Source organism: Trichosurus vulpecula, chromosome 1 (assembly GCF_011100635.1).
Source record: "Trichosurus vulpecula isolate mTriVul1 chromosome 1, mTriVul1.pri, whole genome shotgun sequence".
NCBI classification, from domain to species: Eukaryota; Metazoa; Chordata; class Mammalia; order Diprotodontia; family Phalangeridae; genus Trichosurus; species Trichosurus vulpecula.
The window spans coordinates 137,605,437-137,627,146 of record NC_050573.1 but is presented as its reverse complement, the minus strand read 5'-3'; positions in this window follow the sequence as shown (position 1 = coordinate 137,627,146).

Here is a 21,710-nt window from a genome sequence, read left to right as displayed (position 1 = left end):
ACTCAGAGAAATGATGTGTTAATCTAAATGCATACAACTAGAAAGTGTTGGAAGTGAGATTTAAGTTCAGGTTTCTTGGCTCTATGTCTAACATGATTTGTCTTTTAAAAATTCCACGGTCCCCTCTTCCTTCTCTATCTCTTTCCCTTTAGCCCAACCAATGTGGCTGATGCCTAAAGAGACAGATCACTGTCACAAAGCTAGATGTCCATATTAATTAGAATATGCAACCCTGTTTCTAATTTTTCCAATCACAGATTTTCTTATTAGTCTTTTTGTGGAAAGAGTAGAATTCCTTCCTTCCCTCTCTCCTTCCCTTTGTTCCTTGTTCCTTCTTCCTTTCATTCCTTTGTTCATTTATTCCTTCTTTTCTTCCATGGCTAAGATAAGTATAAATTGAAGTTTATGTACAATTCTAAAGTTTACTGACTAAACATCTGGTTTTATTTGCTTTTTAGTTAGAGGTCCAGTCTTCTTACATTTATTTGTTCATGTATAGAGGATGTTGAATATTACTGCCAACTGAAGCCTCATGAGTAGTCTTGTCTCCTGCATTGGCCAGGTGATTAACAGATCTGAAAAAATAGGTATGGATTCTCTGAGCCTGAGATCTATCTAATGGCCATTCTTTTGTATCTTCAGAGTTAGGATATGACATCTTACTTCTAGCTTCTCTTTCCAATTCATTCTATAAACTACAGCAATCTCTTTAAAATATCAGTTTCATTATAGAATCTCTCTAGTGGCTATTGCCTATAAGATAAACTTAAAATTCTTTACTTGTCACTTAAGATCTTGGTTTTATTTTTGTATATAATTTTCTCTTCCACTTATTTCCCAATATCTTTAATCTACCTCTTTACTTAGCTGGGTCCTCACCATTCCCTAAGTATACCTTTCTCATTCTCAATCCTGTGGCTTTTTTCAGTTTATTCATCTTTTGAGATCCTAGTTCCCCACCCCCTACACACACTTCTACCTGCCACCTAGCTAGCCAATTCTTACCCAGCATTTACGTCAAGTTCAAATTCCTTGGTTGATCTTCTAAAACTTATTTTAATCTACACTAATCTCTCCACTTAAAAAATTATTATAGCATTTATTACTTGAACCAAGCATTTCAGTACATTGTCACATGCTATTCATTATTTTATTCTTTTATGCCCATATGACCTTTTGGAGGTCAGGAACTACTTTTGTTATTTCATTCAGTTATTTGCATGAACTAGTTAGCAATGTTCAATTAATTAATAAATTACAAATGTGATAGGAGAAGCAGAGCTGTATAATAGGGAGAGTGCTGAGCTCAGTGAAGAATTTGTTTGTTGTTCAGTCATTTTTCAGTCATGTCAGACTCTTCATGACCCCATTTGGGGTTTTCTTGGCAAAGATACTGGAGTGGCTTTCCATTTCCTTCTCTATCTCTTTTTATAGATGAGGAAACTGAGGCAAACAGGGTTAAATGACTTGCCCAGGGTCACACAGCTAGTAAATGTCTGAGGCCAGATTTGAACTCAGGAATATGAGTCTTTCCAACTCCAGGCCCAGTGTTCTATCCACTGCATCACATAGCTGCCTAGATATTCAGGAAGGAATACCTAAGTTCAAGTCCTAATTCTGTCACATCCTGACTGTGTGACCTTGGGCAAGCCATTTAATTTCTCAGTGGTTGTAGCAATTCTCTAAGACTCTAAGTCACGGAACAGAAAAAAGTCATTGGTAGAGGAAATTTATTCACCACGAATTACCTGTTCCAATAAAATCACTGGTACCATCCAGAAAAACAAAATCCCAAAACAAGTTCAATGACTCAGTCAAGAAAGCCAATTCTTAAGCTTCGTTAAGGAGGCCATAGCCTCAAGGAATAAGGAGGTGATAATGTTGCTATATTCTGCCCTGTTAAAGCCACATGTGGATTATTGAGTTTAGTTCTTAGCACTATATTTCATGAATGACAATGATGTTTTGGACAGTGCCCAGAGGAGGGTAACCTGGGTGATGATGTGTATTCAACTTATGTTACAGGAAGATCATTTGAAGGAAATCAGGATGTTTAGGCTGGAGAAGAGAAGTTATGGTGGAGGAATAGTAGCTGACTCCAAGCCCTGTAAGGGCAGTCACACAGAAGTGGGATTTGACTTGCCTTATTTGATCATAAAACTTCCCCCTCTCTTACTTGAGCCCTACTTTTTAATGCATAGACACAGTGGCTACATGGTAACAGCATTACCATAACTGTTAATTACTTTCCCATCAAGAAGTTGAGGGAATTGAATGGAATAGCTAAGTTTAGCTGATGTACAAAGAAATAATTTTTCTTTTTAAGCAACCTCTTTTTATTCTATTTGTTCATATTTGTTCTAATTTATTCATTGAATAACCCATCTACGTATTTATCCATCCATTCATCCATCCATCCAACATTTATTGAGCACCTTCTTTATTTAGGACACTGTGCTAGGTGATCCTTTAGGATTATAGTTAAGGGAAACTGAAATTCAAAATAAAAAAAAGTCTTTTCTTACCCTCAATGCTGTGTATTGGCAATCAAGATGGGCTCTTAGCAGCTATTCAACCAAGTGTCCTCGAAGAGTTTGGCCTTTATTTTCTTGATTAAATTAGGAGTCCTTAATGACCTCCTTGCCTCAAGGGAAAGTCTAGTTTACATGGGTTTGAGTGACATGTTTGTGACATCAGAGGCTTTTAGACCATGTGGGTTTAAGTCGAACTTTTGTGATACTTTTAGGTCACATGGGTGAGTTGCATGTATACTCACCTTTGACCCTGAACAAGATATATAAACCCAGAGGCTGGCTTTCTCTTTTGGATCTCTGAATTGTATTTCATCTGTTCATAAATGTATGTTTGTAATTTGTTTGTATTTGCTCTGATGTTCAGGGTGCTGGCTTTTCCCCCTGAGCTTAGTGAATGATATTTGTATGTTGAATTAAAGTAAGAGTGTTAACCCCTTAATGTTGCTTTCCTTAGTAAAGCAGATCAAAAGAACCTGGGCTTGCAGTGTTCTTTTATTGGGCTTGTATTGGTTTTTCAGTCCCGAAGCAGCTACCAGCCGAATTGTTGAAACATGTGGATGTGTTGTAGATTATCATTATTACTTAGTAAATTCTCCAAGAAGCTGGACATATTTTACATATAATAAAATGATGTTTTATTTACTGTGGTTGGTTTAGGATTTAATAATTTCTAGGTTTGCTCAAGTGATCTTCAACTAGTAAGTCCTCTGGGGTCAAGAATGGGGAAACCACATGAACACCTTTATACAATACACTTCAGTAAGGAGAAGTATGGTAGTAGATAGAGTCTTGTATTCAGGAAGACCTGGATTCAAGCTCACAGTTGTCACATTTTGGCCAGGTGAACATAGACAAGTTATTTAACTTTTCAATGCCCTGAACAGCTCTCTAGGACTGTAAGCTGCAGCATAGTTCCCAAACTGTATTGATAGAGGAAGTTTCCCCTACTGGGAGTTCCTTCCTCTGCCATCTCAATGAAATAAGAGTACTGGAAAAACAATTGAGGGGATACCTTTGACTTATATTTGACAATCTAAAGTAATAAGGAAAAGAAGAAGGAAAAAAAAACCCTACCCAAAGACTATTTCTACTTAATTTAATATTCTTATTTGCTACTTTAACAGTGGACATTATGAAAGGTAAGACAAAGTGAAAATGTAACCAAAACACCAAAACAACCAAATGAATGGAACAAGGTGTGCTGCTGAATTTGATTTATTTTCATTTGGTTGCCACAAAGGCTCTGTTGTAATTAGTCTGAATGGAGAAGGCTGGATTGAACTTGGAACATGGGTTCTATTTCATGTTATCTTGCTAATTCCACAAATGTATAAATATTATGCATGGTATAGAGTGGAGAGAAGTGAAGAGAGATTTCTGGCAAATGTGTTTTAGATTATGGACTTTTCGAGGCTTCAACTTTAAGGTAGAATTCGACATTGGCATGAATTCTCATTTTCAGAGTCTTGTTTATAGTGAAGAAGTGATAGTGTGTGTGCTGTCTGTGTGTATGTGTGTGAGAAAGAAAGTGTGTGTGTGCATGGCAGGTTTTTTCAGGTCCTCTCATGTTACTTTGCTGCAGATTGAGGATGTAGCAGAGTCTTTATTCTGTGATCTTCTAAGATTGCGTGTGCGTTGCTTTATAAGTCTCTCTAGAAGTACTGGTTATTATTAGTGGAGGGCTTGATAGAGAAATTTAAAATGTGTAATAAATAGTGTTTGTTGATTGTTGTCGTGAAAACAGTCTCAGTAAAATTTTAAAGAGAAAGTTAGATAACTTAAAAATAAATAGCAGTTATGGATCCATTTATTCGAATCTAATGGAAGGATTTATAAGAGCACGAATTGTTTAACTTCAATCTTAAGGGATTTTTCCAAGTCTTTAATCTTTAAACGTAGAATTAGATGTTATTCATCACAAGATGTTAACAAAACCCCACCTATCTGATACTATTTTGTCTCTGAAATATCCTTCTCATATATTTTCTTTTTCATTCCCTCCACTGACACAAAGTTCAAGTCCTTATTTCCTCTTGCCCAAACTATTTCAATAGCCTGCTAACAGTTTTTTCCCACCTCTACTTTTTCCTTGATCCATTCCAATCCACCAATCATATAATTACCAGGATATTTTTTTCTAATGTACAGCTCTAATCAGATGACCCCCTTGCTCAAAACATTCTCAGTGCCATCCAATTGCCCGTTTAATATGGTCCAGATTCCTAAGTCTAACATTCATGACCTTGTACAATGAATGTTCAGTCTAGTAGAACTGACCTGGTATATTGCATTGGGCACTGCAGTCAGAATTAGGATGACCTGGATTCAGATTTCATCATGGACACTCATTAGCTGAGAAATCCTAGGCAAGTCACTTAACTTCTCTACCTCAGCTTCCTCATCTGTAATATGATGGGTGTGGACTTGATGGTCTCTTCATACCCACTAGCTCTAATTCTCTGATTTTTCTTTTCCAGACTTATATAACTTCCTCATACTGAATTATGTGATATTTTATAAGCTTTTCTTGACCTTTCCCACCTCCTTGCTCATGTTTGCTATGGCCTGTGACTGGAACGTCCTCTTCATTCCATCTCTTCCTCCATCTATATCTTTCCATCTTTTAAGGCCTACAATAGATATCATCTACTAAACAAAACCTACTTATATTTCTCTAATCAGAAGGAATCTAACCTTCCTTGTCACTCTCATAGCATACTATATACCTCCACTATTAAAATAATGTTTTCAAATATCATTTGTTTTCAAATCACAGACATTTCATTATAAACTTCTTATTCCCCTACTAATCCTGAGAATTTTACTATGTAATGGAAAAAGTTTCAAAAAAATTGAAACGACCTCACCTGCTAGAGTATGAAAGATTTTAACCCCCATAGTCTCCCACGTCTCCAATGAAAGGAGAGATGCGCATTTCTTTACCTCTTCTCCAGGGCCAAGACTGGTCCCTATAATTACCCAGCATTTAGCTTTATTTTTATTATTTTTCTCATTTTCATCATTGTGGTCACTGTTCATATTGTTTTACTGGTTTTTCTGACTCCATTTCATAAATACAAGTATTCTCATTATTCTCTCAATTCATCATATTTGTCATTTCTTACAATGAAAAAGTATTCGATTGCATTTAGGGACCATAGTTTGTTAAGCCATTTCTTATACACGGACTTCATTTTGTTTCTAGTTCTTTGACTCTATGAATATTGTAGATGGTGCCTCTTTTTTTTGTCTTTGGACTCCTTGGAATATATTCTTAGCTGGGGAACTCTCTGTCATCAAAGAATATAAATAGATTATTCAATTTTCTCATGTAATTCCCAAATGTTTTCCCTGAATTCCTGCATCAATTCAGAGCAACATCAACAGTGTATTAATAAATGCCTATCTTAATGCAGATGCTTTTTCCATCTTTTATCATCTTTGCTGATCATATGTGCTATCTTACCTTAGAATCATAGATTTAAATCTAATGGAGATCTTAGAGTCCATCTAATATAATCCCTTTTTATTTTGTTGTTATTGCTAAGTCATTTCAAGCATATCTGGCTGAAGCCCATTTAAGGTTTTCTTGGCCAAGATACTCTAGTGGTTTGCCATCTCCTTCTTTAGCTCATTTTACAGATGAAGAAACTGAGGCAAACTGGGTTAAGTGACTTACCCAGGATCATACGGCTAGTAAGTGTCAGAAGCTAGATTTGGAACTCAGGAAGAGAAGTCTTCCTGACTCCAGACCCAGCACTCCATCCACTGTACCACCTTATAGGTGAGGAAATTGAACCTTAAAGAGGGTAAGTGACTTCCCGTGAGTCATACAGGAAGAGGTAAGATTTGAACCCAGGCATTCTGACTTCAAATCCAGTTCCCTTTCCATTGTTCCTTATTTATAGGGAGAATAAGTTTTTTCAATGGCCAAGATACAACAGCAAAGCCCGATTGTTTTGTGGCTCTATTAGCCTTCCCTGGTAATTTTCAGCCAATGAAAACTCAGTGTCCCCACATATTTATTGCTAAATTATCTCCACTACTAGATATATGCTCCTTGACAGCAGTGGCCCTTTCTTACTCACCTTTTTGACTCCCTTGCACCTATCACAGTGTCAAATATGTTATGTGTGCAATTGTTTGTTGAATTGAAATGTCAACTGATATATATATATATTTCTTCAAGTGTAGACATTTTCTGAATAGCTAACATATACAAATATGCTATCTCAGATCACTGTTTTTTACTCTTTGCTCTTTATCTCCTTCTCCCCAAGATAATTAGATTATGGGAATTTGTATGCTCTCTTTTTGCTCACGACATCCATTATTTTCATTTTTAAACTTCATTGCCCCTTTCCACATGGTGTGATATTTGGCTGACGTAACAAGTTGGCCACATTAAAAGTTTCTCATGTTATATATTGTTAAAATACATTTTGTTATTGATTCCAGAGGTGTTTATATGTCTTCCTTGTTCTCAATTTCTGGAAATTAATTCAACTAGAATCATTCCTTTCTTTGCAGCAAGGAATTTGGGAATCCCTTACTGTGTTTTTTCTCCCTTTACTTCTCATAATTGGAATTGGATGAAACTGACTCAGAGAAAATAAAATCTAATCCAAGTGGTTACGGGAGGTAGAATTGCAGTCTAAATCAAAGGAAACCCTTTTGGAAGTCTGAACAGTTCAGAAAAGTTATAGTAAAAGTATTTATTTTTATCATCCTTTGAGGTTCTGGCTACAAATTTGGCTACAATAATGAAAGAAAATCTCTTAAACACATTCAAATCATTGACAACAATTGTTTGATATAAAGTTTCTGAAACCATAGTTGGGTCACCATTTGGCCTGAAAATAGTTCACGGCGAGGTCCGAGTTGCTTATGCAGTTCAAATGGATCTGTCTCTGTGATGAATGTTGACTTGAATCATTAGCAGTTAGTAAGCAAAGTCATGTCAAATGCTACTTACTATTTCATTAAACCTGAGTTCCGTTGTCAACCCAGTGAGCTTCGATCATAATCATCTCACTTGGATCTCAATTCTTCTCTATACATTTTCTCTTATATAGACTCATTTTTCAATCTCTGAAGGATTTAAAAAAAATTGTCCATCAGGGTTAGTGATATAGTCCCTGTGGAAGGGACATTGAAATTTTTGCTTTTATTTATTTTTTCTTTTTAACTTGGCATTTAAGACCCTATATAATCTATACCTAATTTACATTTTCAGGTTTATTTTATACTATGTCCCTTTAGGAACTCTACATCATAGCCCAACTTGAATATTAAGTGTTTTTAGAACCTATTACTTCATAATCTGTTTCCATGCATTCACACAAGCCATCCTCCATTCCTGGGATGCACTCCCTCTAGATTTGGAGTAAAATGACCTGGGTTCAAACCCATGTTACCTTTGTGACTTCAGGCAAGTCACCTAAACTCCCTATGTACCTCATCTGTAAAATGAAGAGGTTAGTCTAAATAACCTCTAATATCTTTTCTAGGTCTAAGTTTATAATCTCATGATCATCCCCTCAGGAATCTTATCTTCAAGGCTCAACTCACATGTCACTTTTGTTTTGTAGTCTTCCTTATTTTCCCTCCACACAGTGATTAGAAATTTCTTCTTGAACTTTCTTCATAATATATTTATTTATATACATGTTGTATTCTTTCAGAATGTAAGTGCCTTCAGAGTAAGGATAGTTTAATTTTTGTTTTTGTATGCTCAGCACATAGCAGAATGCCTGACATTCACTAAGAAATGTAATTGTCAAGCTCCAGGGTTCATAGGCAAAAGAGAAAATAGTGCAGCTGGTTAAGAAAAAAAACACATCATATGGCAAGGAGTTCTAGTCGTATTCACTCAGGACTACATGTCAGAAATGAGGAAAAATGAATATTATAACAGTATTTTCCTAAGGGGAAAGTCATGAATGAGATGAACTCACCCATAAAATAAAGGAGGGTGACAGAATGTATTAGAAAATAAAATCCTAAATTTCATATAAAAAAGAAATATATTAAAATAATCTTAAAATTAAGGGCTAGAGTAGAATTCATTATGGCTGAGATGAATCTGAACAGGCATGTGTGACAATCATAAGATCAGATTAGTTAAGGATATGATTTTGGAAAGCAGGCAAACAAACTGTGTTACATTGAAAGTCACCATACCTAATTTAACAACTTTATAGTATCAATCCAGTCATGTTATACCATTCACACATTTTTCTAAAAAATGCTAGAAAAAGAGTGAAAAAGGAGAATAAAAAGAGGGAAAGACAGAGAAAAAGAAGATGATGGAGGAGGAGGAGGAGAAAAAGAAGAATTTATAGTGTAGTTCATTTTATCAGTCATGAGCATAATCCTGAAATAAGCAGAAAGCAGAGGATGTGTGTCTGCTTGCTACCAACCTCCAGCATACCCTCCCCACTTCATGCCCTTTTCCTTCCCCTAGGACCTTCATTGTGAAGGAGGAAGGGAAGACAATATGAGACAGAAAGCAAGGACATATTAAAAGCCTATTTCTTCTATAAGTCTTGCCCAGTTCCTTTTCAGAGTCAATCCAACTGATTCATCTCTTAAGACCAATGCTTATTTCAAAAACATCTATCTTCTTTCCTATCTTGTTCTAACATGTCAGAGGCTATTTGCCTTAAGCAATTTTTGAGGAGAGAGAGAAATTTCAATTATATGTCATTTTTCCTTTGTACACTAACTTGAGAACTTGATCTCACTATAAGATGTAACTCTACTGTATTAAATACATGTGCAACTATTTTGCTCAATTACATGCTAAAAAAACTGATAATTTAGAGGAAATGGATGAAATAGACTTTTAAATAATCCAGTGTCACGAAAGGAAATAGAACAAGTCATAATTAATACATGTTGGGGGGGAGGACATCAGAAAAAAGATGGATTTATGGGTGAATTGTATCAACCATTCAAAGAACAATACTGTTTTTAATAAGAAGAAAAGAAAGCATATTTCCAATCTCTTTCTATGAAGTAAATATGGCCTGGATTTCTAAATCAGGGAAAGATAAAACAGAAAAAATATACCACTCTCCCTAATGAATATTGATGAAAAATTTAAATAAAACATTAGCAAGTAGGCTACATTAATGTATTAGAAAAATTATATACTATGAAGAGTAACCCCTTCATAGAATTTTTCTAATATGTTTATTTCAGGAGTTCAGAGTTGAATCAACATGAGGAATATGACAAAAATAATAGACTATGTTAACAATATAAATAACAAAAAAAATCATAAGATTATATCATTAGATAAGGCGTGGGGAACATGTGGCCTAGAAGCTACATATGGCCCTCTGGGTCCTCAAGTGTAGCCCTTTGACTGAGTCCAAACTTCACAGAACAAGAAGTTTTTGAACTCAGTCAAAGGACCACACTTGAGGACTTAGAGGGCCACATGTGGCCTTGAGGCTGCAGGTTCCCCACCCCTGCATTAGGTGCTGAAAAGACTTTTGGTAAGAACCCAGTACTTTTTCTATTAAAAACTCTAAATATCATCGGAATTAATGGATTTTCCCTTAATAAAGTAAAGAGTATTTTTCTAAATCCAAGAACAAACATTATATGTAATGGAGAAAATTTAGTGGCTCTTCCAGTAAAGTCAGAGGAAAAGCAAGGATGACCATTTGTTTCAACAATCCAGCTAGCAGCTTCTGTGGAGGTGTAAGATCCACCCACAGCCACCACCCAGAAAGCTGCCAACAGCACAGGTTCTTTTGATCTGCTTAACTAAGGAAAGCAAGGTGAAGGGGTTGACAAGTTTACTTTAATTCAGCATTCAAATATCATTCACTTAGTTCAGGGAAAAAACAAGCCAGCACCCTGAACTTCAGAGCAAATTACAAAGTACAAACATCAACAGACAGACCAAATACAGATTCATAGTTAACAACATCTAGGCTCAGCCCGGGAGCTCAGAACAGGGGCTGGCCCAGAGCCACGCGCGCCACCACTGCTGTGCCAAAGAGCTCCAAAGAACAGACAGCCAACCCCTGGTTTTTATATCTTTTTCAGCATCAGGGGTGAGTCACACATGTGATTCACCCACCTGACCTAGAATTGTCACAAAGAGGCGGACTTAAACCCACGTGGTCTAAAAGCTTCTGCTCTCCCAGAAGTGTAAACTAGGCCCTCCCAGGAGTTAACCCCACCTTGAGCCCCACCTTAGTTGCCAATCCACACCCACTAAGGTTTTACACCTAATAGGGGTTTGGGCCTGGGGCTTAGCACCTAGTGAGGCTCAATGAATTACTCAAAAGGGAACAAAAGCCAAACTCTTCAAGGGCACTTGTTGAACTAAGTGCTAAGGAGTCCATTTTTGCTTACCAACACACCATTATCATCGCTATTATTTAATATTATTTAATATAGCATTTAAAATACGAACTAAAATAATATGATGAAAAAGAAATTGATTCAATATACATGGGAAAAAATGATATAACTTTTTGCAGATAATATGATAATGCACTTAGAGAACCTGAGTCAGCTAAAAATTAATTAAAATAATTTAAAACTTCAACTAAGGAGACTAAAAGAATTTAAAACTTCAACTAGGAGATAAGATAAATCCACAAAAGATATGAAAAAAGATACATGAAACAAAACCTAGCCTGAGGAGCTAAAAAGGGAAATGCCATTCAGAATAACTACAGAAGCTCTATAATATTTGGAAGTATTTCGACTAAGATTCATCCAGTGATTATCTGAATTAACTATAAAACATTCTTTGCACAAATATAGACCAAAATAATTAAAAAGAAACAAAAATTATTCATGAATAGGTCATTCCAGTCTAACAAACAAATGGCGACACTACCTGAATAATTCACTTATTCAGTGCTCTACCAAACTCTCCAAAATATATTATAGACCTAGAAAAAAATAATAATGAAATTCATATGGAGGAACAAAGGATTAGGAATCTCAAGAGTAAAAATAGAAAAAGTAGGAAAGAAGGGGATCTATCAGTACTATATCTTAAACTACAAAGCATTAATCATGTTTTTAAAATGTGCTACTGGTCAGAAAAAAAGAGGTCAATCAGTATAACAAATTAGATACACAACATACAGAAGCAAACAAGTATAATAGCATGATGTTTTATAAACCCCAAAACCTCAGTTAATGGGGGAAGGACTCACTATTTAACAAAAAAAATTGTGGGGAAAACTCAACAGCAGTCTGGCAGAAATTAGCTTTAGATCAACACTTCACTCCATACAGCCAGATAAGCTCCAAAAGGAGCCAGGAACCAGATGTAAAAAGTCACATCATAAATAAATTAGAGGATCAGGGAAGAAATTGTCTTTCAGATCTATGAATGGGAATAGGGATCATGACTAAATAAGTGATAGACAGGATCACACAAAAAAGTAAACAATTTTGGTTATGGAAAATGAATACGATTTTGCACAAACCAACCTAGTATAGCAAAAATCAGAAAGGAAACAGCCAACTGAGAAAACTTGTAACAAGTTTCTCTGACTAAACCATTTTTGAACAGATAGATGGTCAAAGGATATGAACAACTTTTCAAAACAAGAAATCTAAATTACCAATAATCATATGAAAAATATGCTGTCACTAAAAATTAGAGAAATGCTAATTAAAGTATTTTTTTTTGTTTTACTCCACAACTATCAGACTAGCAAAGTAGCTAAAAGTGGGAAATGATAAATGTTTTAGGGACTGTGGTTAAATATGTTAGTATATGGTTATTTAAGCTGTGACATGATCCAGTCAATCTGGAAAACAATTTGGGACTGTGGCAAGAAAGTTACCAGACTGTCCAATAACCCATTAATCCAGCTATGCCATATACTAAAGTATACATAGTCCTATAACCCAGAGACATCAAAGAAGAAAAGGAGCTATAGACACAAATTTTTACAACATCTCTTTTTGTGATAGCCAAATATTGGAAACTAGGAAGATGTCGTTCTATTGGGGAATGGGTAAACATATTGGGGTATATGAATGTAAAGGAATATTATTGTGCCATAAGAAATGATGAGAAACAACAAATCCAAAAGGAAAAAAAAAGTTGAAACATAACATATCTCCTGATAGAGGGGTGATACTTTATTTGGTTTTATAGGGGAGTAGATAGGGGGACAGGTCAATTAAAGCCTTGCTGATTGAAAACATAAAAGTTTAAATAAGCCTCTAATAGTCAGGTTGATATCTAAGTCAACTATTAGATAAAAATTACTAGGAAAAAGAGTAATAGTTGGGGGCTTCAATATGCTTCTTTAGATATGGACAAATCTGACAGAAAGATAAGCCTTCTGCACTCATTAAATAGTAATATTAGAGAGTGTACCTATTTTTCTGTATCACACCTTCATGAACTTGACTGTGTGCTGGAACATAAATACCTCATAAAAATGTGCAATGACAGAAGTGTTAAATGTATTTATGATAGATCATAAAGTAATACAATTTATGATCTATTATAGACATATGAACAAAGAATGTAATTAAAGACTAATTAATTGATAGTGTTATCTTAAAGTTATAAATGGACTAAATAATAAATCATAGAAATAATAAATCATATTAATTAAAATGATAACAATAAGACTACATATCTGAATTTGTGGGATGTAGCTAAAGCAGTCCCTAGGGAAATTTTATTTCTTTTAGGACATGTATTGTTTTAAAAAAGAATAATAAATTAGTACTGTTACTAGAAAGAAAAAAAGTCTAGAAAACCAACCAATTAATAATCACCAAACCAATGCAAAGTAAAACCCCTAAAAATCAAGGAAGAGATAAATATATTTGAAAAGAAAGCTGATAAATGGGTAGTTTTTGAAAGAAATATAAAACCTTCTTTTAAGCATCTAATTTTGCTTGAGAGTAAAAAGTAATTATTAAAATGAGAATGGAAAATTAACAACTATTTAAAAGGCAACAAAGACAATTATCAGAAACTTTTATGCCATGATGTATGCCCATAAAATATGAACTTAAATGGAATCAATGGCCGTAAAATATTAAATGACCAAATTAACAGATGAGTAGGTAGGGAATTTGAATAAAACCTAATTTTAGAAACTGAAATTGTAAAAATAATAAAAGCAAATAAGCAAATAATGAAAGCAAATAACAAAAACCAAAAGGAAGAATAATTCCATTTAAGATTACATAATACTTTAAATACTTGGGAATTAATGCAGAAAGACACTTATAATATCTGTATAAACGCAACCACATATCAGTTTTTATAGGAGTCAAAGAAAACCTCAATAATTGGAAAGTTATTGAATATTCAAGACTGACTCATGCCAATATAGTGAAAGTGGTGATACTATTAAAATAAACAAATTAGTGTTATACCAATTACCCTACCATACCAAATGGATATTTATAAGAATTTGATAAAATAATTGCAAAAGTCATTTTGAAGAATAAAAGGTTAGGTATATCATGGCATATATTGGAAAAAATAGGATGTAGGACTTGGCCCTAATAGAGCTCAAACTATATCACAAAGTATATTATACTATACTGTATTATACAAAGTAGTATAGTTATACTACTATACTAGTAGAATACTATAGGCCAGCTAGGTGGCACGGTGATTAGAGGGCTGGGCTTGGAGTGAGGAAGATCTGAGTTCAAATTCAGAAAATGTGCTCAGCCCAACCAATCAACACATTGAAAAAAATCCATTGTTATGTGCAGTGTTCCTCATCTGTGACTGGTCACCATTTCAAAGGAGTAGAAGGCAGTGCATTAAGTCTGGGCCTTATTTGAGCCAGTTAGTTCAGGTTGAATATTGGAATGAAATGGGATACTTGTATGTCATTGAACAATTAACAAGAGGAATTTTACTTTGTCCCACCATGGAAAGGGCATTAATAATGCTGTGGTGGCACTTGTTTTGTTTTCCATTCCTTTTACTATTGGTAATATTTTCATATAGCTGTTAATATGTTTATAATTCTCCTCTTGGGAATTGTATATTCCTATTATTTGACAAATTTTCTATTGGGGAATGGCTTTTGGTCTTATAAATCACTTTCCTATATAGCTTCAAAATTAATCAGACCTTATCTGAGAATTTAGATACAATGATTTTTTTCCTCAGTTAAATTCTTTTTTTATCATCTTTGATGCATTAACTTTATTTGTACAGACACTTTTACATTTTAGGTAATATAAGTATTTTACCTCTTATAATTGTATTCCTTTTTTGGTTAAGAATTCACTTCTACCCAGAGATATAAAAGTAATATGATGAGTTTCTCTTCTAATCTCTGTTTTAAATGCAGTGCCTAGCACAGAGTGAACATTTAATAAATGTTCTTTGTCTCTGTCTCTTTGTCTGTCTCTCCCTTTCTACCCACCTTTCTCTCCAGAGGAAGAGTCTACAAATTAATATGAAATGATTCCTACTTGAGGGTAAGGTATCACCTTTAACATTTGGGAATATAACCAAAAATATTTTCAAATAAATTTACTCAAAGATAAATCTTTGGGTTTAAATATGAAATATTTTTTAAAAAAATGTATTTTTTCTAATCATGAATTTAAATCTACCTTACTTATCCCACTGGTTAAACTTGTTCAGATTTTCTTCCATTTTTTCATTTATGCATTAATCATTTATGAAGTACCTACCACATCTAAAGCATTATGTGAGCTAGTCAGACAAGTGAAAAGAGAATCAAGAAATAGTTCATTCCTTGATAGAATTTACCACTTAGTCATAGAGTTTATAATCATTGTAATTTTCAAGTTTGTTCATTGTCTAGGATTATACTTTGCTTTCTTATTATATTCATTTTATTTTAAATGTCCTATTTTAAAGCTCACTTTTAATTTGTCTTGCTGACCTCACCTCAAAGTTCTTGTCTTCGCCTCCAACCTCAACCATTTCTGTTTGTTTTCTTGATATTATTGAACTTGGACATTATATGGACATTATACTAATGTCAACTTTCTGCTTGAAACCACCAATGGTGAGGAGCTCATCTTGTCCAGTGATGGCTATTATTCACTTTTATTTCTTTGAAGATTTGAGGATAACACTGTATTTCTTTTCCATGCCAATAAACTTGGCCACTGGCCATTCTTAAAAAAACAGAAAAAAAAGTAATATACCAAGTTTTGCTTGGACATGGTCTAAGCTAGGCCAAGCTTGGGGGCTTTGGCTGGACTATTTTACAACAAGATTCAAGCCTCAGTTTCCTTAACTGGTCTATAGTCTATAGTAGATAATGTTCAAAGTCCTCTTTCCAGATCTAAATCCAGGTTTAAATTCTCTCAGCCTATGAAATGGCAATATTTGTGTTTATACTGCATTCATTTTGGAATTTTTACAGGGTACCAATAAATGAAACTTCCTCTAAGTTACAATGTGAACTTCTACTGGATTTTTATTGTTCTTTTTTAGAGGTTGGAAATCATTTCTACTTTGTAGTGCTGAAGTGTTTAATGCCTTTCAGAGACAAATACTGAGCTGTTGCATCATTTGGAGCAATTTAGTGACAGCTCTTTTATGGTAGATCATTTCTGGAGGAATCAAGAGAGAGGAGCCTGGTTGCTAGGAGTCATTTCTAGGGCTATGTAGAGAGATGAATGTTTATGAATATCTGTGTACAGAAACATTTTTTGTGAGATCTGTTGCAGATGCAATAAGACTCATGATACCAACCTTCATGTGAGGGGATGCCATTAGGCAGCTAGTACATGGAGTGAATGACATGAAGAAGTACTTGGTATATAGGAAGAAATCATAAATAATTCCAGATGCAGTTAAGCTGAAGTGTTGGTAGAGAAATTATATCGAAGCTAAGTTTTTATATCAGATACATGACTTGATCTATGGATAGTCCAATTGGCATTTAGCAGCCAACTTAGATGGCCCTTAACAGTGGAATCTCAAGGTCAATGGTCATGGGGTTCTACTTATCTCCAGAACATACATGATCACAGGAGTATGAGGCAACCCTAGGAGAGAATCTTCTTTATACCAGGCTGCCTTCTCCATGACCATACACAAACTTCTAAGCCACAGTTTTATGGGAAATCCAGAGCAATGTAACAAGCATTGATTATTTGACTACTATGCTTATGGTATTGTTCCAAGTGATGGGGACACAAAAATAAAACAAAGCAGTCCCTGTCTTCAAGGAGTATACATTCTATAGGGGAAGGAAAGGAAATTTTAGGCAACTCCCTGGGAGGAAAGTCCCCCATCAATGAGGTCGGACACTTTTACTGCAACTTATAGAGTCTTAGAAAGCTGTCGAGAGCTACGAGGAGTAACTTGCCCAGGGTCACATATCAAGTATGTGTCAAAGGCAAGACATAAACCCCAGTCATCCTGGCTCTGAGGTTAGTTCCTTATCCACTCACTGTATCTTAGTTATCTCTAACAGGGCAGACACAACATGTTAAAAAAATATACCTGGTTATTTTTGGAAGGGGAAATTAACATGAAGAATTTGGAGGATCATGGGAGGTTTCATTTGAACATGAGAGGTGACACATGAACTGAATCTTGAAAGAAGCCAGAGGTTCAAAGTACTGGAGTTCAGGAGTCACAGCATAAGACACAGCCTTTGCAAAAGCACAGAAGCAGGGGATAATCATGCTGAGTTCAGAGAATAGCTTGAAGGCCAGTTTGGTGCCCTGATGAGCACTGTAGCAAACACACTTTAATGTGAGAAGTCTGGTTAGTTGGAAAAATTAAGCTCTTTGGATGAAGGGTAAGGTTTGATGAGGTGAGATTTCCTTCTGAAAATCAATTCCCAGTCACTACTACAATGTTATCTGTAGTGTATATTTCTGATAATAATTGGTGAGACAAAAACTCGAGTGAAAAACCAGGATCCATAAGAAATGCTTTAGGAGTTTTGCTATATGTTAAATTTAACATTTTGTTGTTGTTTAGTCATGTCTGAATCTTCGTGACTCCATTTGGGGTTTTCTTGGCAAAGATACTGGAGTGGTTTGCCATTTCCTTCTCCATCTCATTTATAGATGAGGAAACTGAGACAAACAGGATTAGGTGACATGCTTAAGGTTACACAATAAGTGTCTGGGGCCAGATTTGAACTCAGGAAGATGAATCTTCCTGACTCCAGATCCACTAAGCCACCTAGCTTCCCATCTCCTGCCAAATAATATTTGTTCATAATTGCTTTCTAACTTATCTTGCCTGTGAAATAGTTAGCTAAATATTTCTAAAATCAAGTTTCCAGAATTTGGTGGGACTATGTTATGAAGTAACTAAGTCAAACTGTGAACCTGATCCTCCTCCCCTCCCTAGTGACTGAGGTTATTTGTGTGTGGGGATTATGTTCCCTATGTGTTGGGGAAGGTGGTGATTTTTTGCATGTTTAGTCTTTCTATACCTTTGAAGTAAATATTCCTTTGTAAAAGTTTATCTGACTATTAAGTCATTAAATGGAATTAGCATAAAATATAAAAGACCAAATAGGGGAACAATGTTAGTGGGGCCTTGAGCCAATGCAAGAGAGTCTTTCATCCTCAAACTCTCTTATGGATCCTGGAGAACCCTGGATAGAGGGGTAAATGTACCATAACTGGCTTTCAGGCAGGGTAGGTCAGGGTAGTCATTTATGTTGTCATGAAATTATATACATGGTATATTTTTAATGTGTCTTGTGGTCTCTTTAATACTCTGATGAACCTGTGATCTATTCATTGTGGTGACAGTTCTCACTCACTTCCCATTTATAAACCTGTGCCAGTCTTTTCTAAGAAAATCTTGGGGTAGCTCAAAGCCATGTGCAATATCGTAAAGACAATTCAGCCCACTTTCCCTACTTCTTGCATCAATCTGGACTCTATTCAACTCTGAAAATTGAAAAAGCCAGCAAATAAAATTCAAATATGGATGCATTCAGTGGAATAAAAGCAAATTAAATGCCACTGTAGGTCCAATGCTGTTATTTGCATGTTAAGATATATATATATATATATATATATATATAGGTAGTATGTATATTATGTGTATGTATATGTTATATAAATATCCTATATGCATATGTAATAAAAATTCATGAAGGTACAGATGAAACATGGAGATGATACAAGATGCAAGGTTTCGTTGTCTCTGGGCAGTAAGAAATTAAGACATCTCAGTTTCTCCCTTCCTACTAAGATATCAGCAGTTGGGGAAAATAATAATTCTCTCATATGCAATTCTATCTCCCACCATTAGTCCTAAAATTACATTGGGATGTGGCAGATGTAAGAATAGCCCAAAGATGAATAGCAGTAATGATGCGATACTCAATTAAAAGAAAAAAAGTTGCCCTATTGAGAAAGTTGGCTACTCCCTGTTCACTTTAACAAAAACCTACAAGCTCATGATAAATGGCTCTAAACAACTGAAGAAAATGAGTGAATGAAATAGCTTTTTGTTTATCATCAGTGAAACTCTCTATGGCATCTCTGCTTTGACAGCCTGACACTTTAGATCCATCCTATGCAACTGTTTCCATCTGGAATCATTGCTTTTAGAGAGACTCATACAATTTTTGTGTATTTTCCCATTTTTTTTCTTATCTCGGTAAATGCCAAGCCATATAGGATTGTGCTTTCCTGTTTTCCTTTGGAACTTAGGTACCTGTATTGGGTATTTTGGCATGTGTGTGTGTGTGTGTGTGTGTGTGTGTGTGTGTGTGTGTGTGTGTGTGTGTAAAGAAGAAAAAACATTGTGGGACTATTAGTGGAGGCTAAAATTTCAACTGAAACAGCAGTTTTTAAACTCTTTGGAGAGAGATGTGTGGAGAGAGGTAGAGAGTAGATAGCAGCTGCAGCAGCAGGAAGCAGTAGCAGATGGAGGACCTTTCCAGGGGCATGATTCTAAGTCTCGTGGCTGCTAGAATATTTGCTTCTCCCTAGCTCAACACTCAGCTTATTATGACAACAAGGCAGAGAGTGATTAAACTATGTCTACTTGAAGAAATTGCTGGAGCAATGTGGCATTTATCCCACTCTGTTTCTACTTTCTGTTCTGTTGCTGCATGTAAAAGGCAGCATGGTTCATTACTAAGTGTTTTCCTTGTATTTTGAAGTGTGCTTACTGGCTATTCGTATTTTTAATGATGGTTTTCTAGATAAAGCTAAGGTAATGTGAGCTATGCTCCAGTTTTTTGGTATAGACTGTGATAAAGCAGAGAGACCTGTGGATACTTGATCCACCAAATTTTACTGGCCAAGAAATCATGTCTCTGGCCTGGTGATCAACAAAATTGCCTGGGAGCACAGAGCTTTATGAATTTTGCTAATGATATGTATTTTTAAGCTTTCTACTTCACAGATGTGAAGAGAAGAGAAAATACATGAAGCTGATGCCTTTTCCTTGGACTAAAAATATTCCTTGAGTGGTCCTTCCTATGTCCCAATGCCTTTAGCTTTGCTCCACATTTCCACTCCTAACCCAAAGGCAAGGAAGTGGAGTGGGAGTAGAGGTAAGGAACTTTCAACCTTCAGAGAAAGTCAAAACCTGAGTTGGCCCTAGTGAGTGGAGACAAGGAGAGTCAAGAAGAATCAATTTCACCCTCTCCTTCAAAGGGATGGGGAAAGAATACTACTTAGCCAAATGGGCCTCCGCACTGACATCTGCTGTGCAACCCTATTGTTTACTGAGGCTGAATGGTTATATTTCTGAAATGCAGTGGTCCAGTCTATCTGTTCTATACACAGTGGATCTTTTTTTATTGTTGGGGAATGTGAGGTTTTTTATCAAATATTCTAGGCAATTTCATCAATTCTATACATAAATATACATAGATCCCAGTTTTTGAAAAAAGAGTACATTAAAATACACGACACTAAAATATTTCTTTGATGATTCAGAAGGCACTTTAGGATCTTGTAGTGTCTCAGTCATCATTTTGAATATCTCCACTTATTGGATCACAGATGTAATGAAGTGGACTCAGAGGAGTCACAAAATCTGAAGGTTGAAAGGAACCTTGGGGATCGTCCCATTTAAGCCCTATTTTTTTTTACCTTTATAACAAATGATGCCCAGGGAGGTTGTGTTGCTTAAGGTCATAAAACTAATTGTTGGAGGTTTAGGGCTCATTATTTTAATGAGGTCATCTGGCTACTGTATTTCTCTTTGGAAGGCTGAAATCACATTGCATTCCTATTCTCTTACCCAGAGGAGCAAAGATGAGAATATTTTTGCAGCTGACTGTAACTGTTTAATCATTTTTAGTCATGCCCTGCTTTTTGTGACATCATTTGGGGTTTTCTTGGCAAAGATATTGGTGTGGTTTTCCATTTCCATCTCAAGCTCATTTTACAAATGAGGAACTGAGGCAAACAAGGTTAAGTAACATGCCCAGGGTAACACTGCTAGTAGTGTCTGAGGCCAGATTTGAACTCAATAAGATAAATCTTCAGGCCCAGCACTCTATGCACTGTACTACCTAGCTGACATCTGATTCTAAGACATCTGCCTATAGAAAATCGTCACTCTTTGCTCTGTGTGAAAAGGGACTTGAAGAGATAGGAAGTAGTTCCTTTTCATTTGGAGCCTTGGGGGCTTTGACTCTTAAGATATAATTCTACAATATATTTAGAACCTGATAAATGTATGAGGGTTACATTTTCATTTAATTCCACTGCTAAGTTTCTAGGCTAAAAGGATACAAACATATATCTTCATTTAAATTCATTAAGACTAGGTCTATACAATAAACTTGTTAAAAATTTGACAGGCTAAGGGGGGCAGAACCAAGATGGCAGCTGGAAAGCAGGGACTTGAGTAAGCTCCCACCCAGATCCCTCCAAACACCTATAAAATGGCTCTGAAAAATTCTAGAGCTACAGAACCCATGAAATAGCAGAGAGAAGCAGGGCTCCAGCCCAGGACAGCCTGGATAGTCATGGGGTAAGGTCTATCACACAGACCAGGGACTGGAGCAGAGCAGAGACCAGCATGGGCCAGGAGACCAACCAGACCATGAGCCAGGTGGAACAGGACCTAGCACCCTGAATCAGTGAGCTGTGGCAGTTACCAGACTTCTCAACCCACAAAAACCAAAGGCAACAGACAAGTATAGTTGGAAAAGCTGCTGGGACAGAGTGAAAGGAGTTCAAGGTTCAGCCACCACCCCAGGGGCA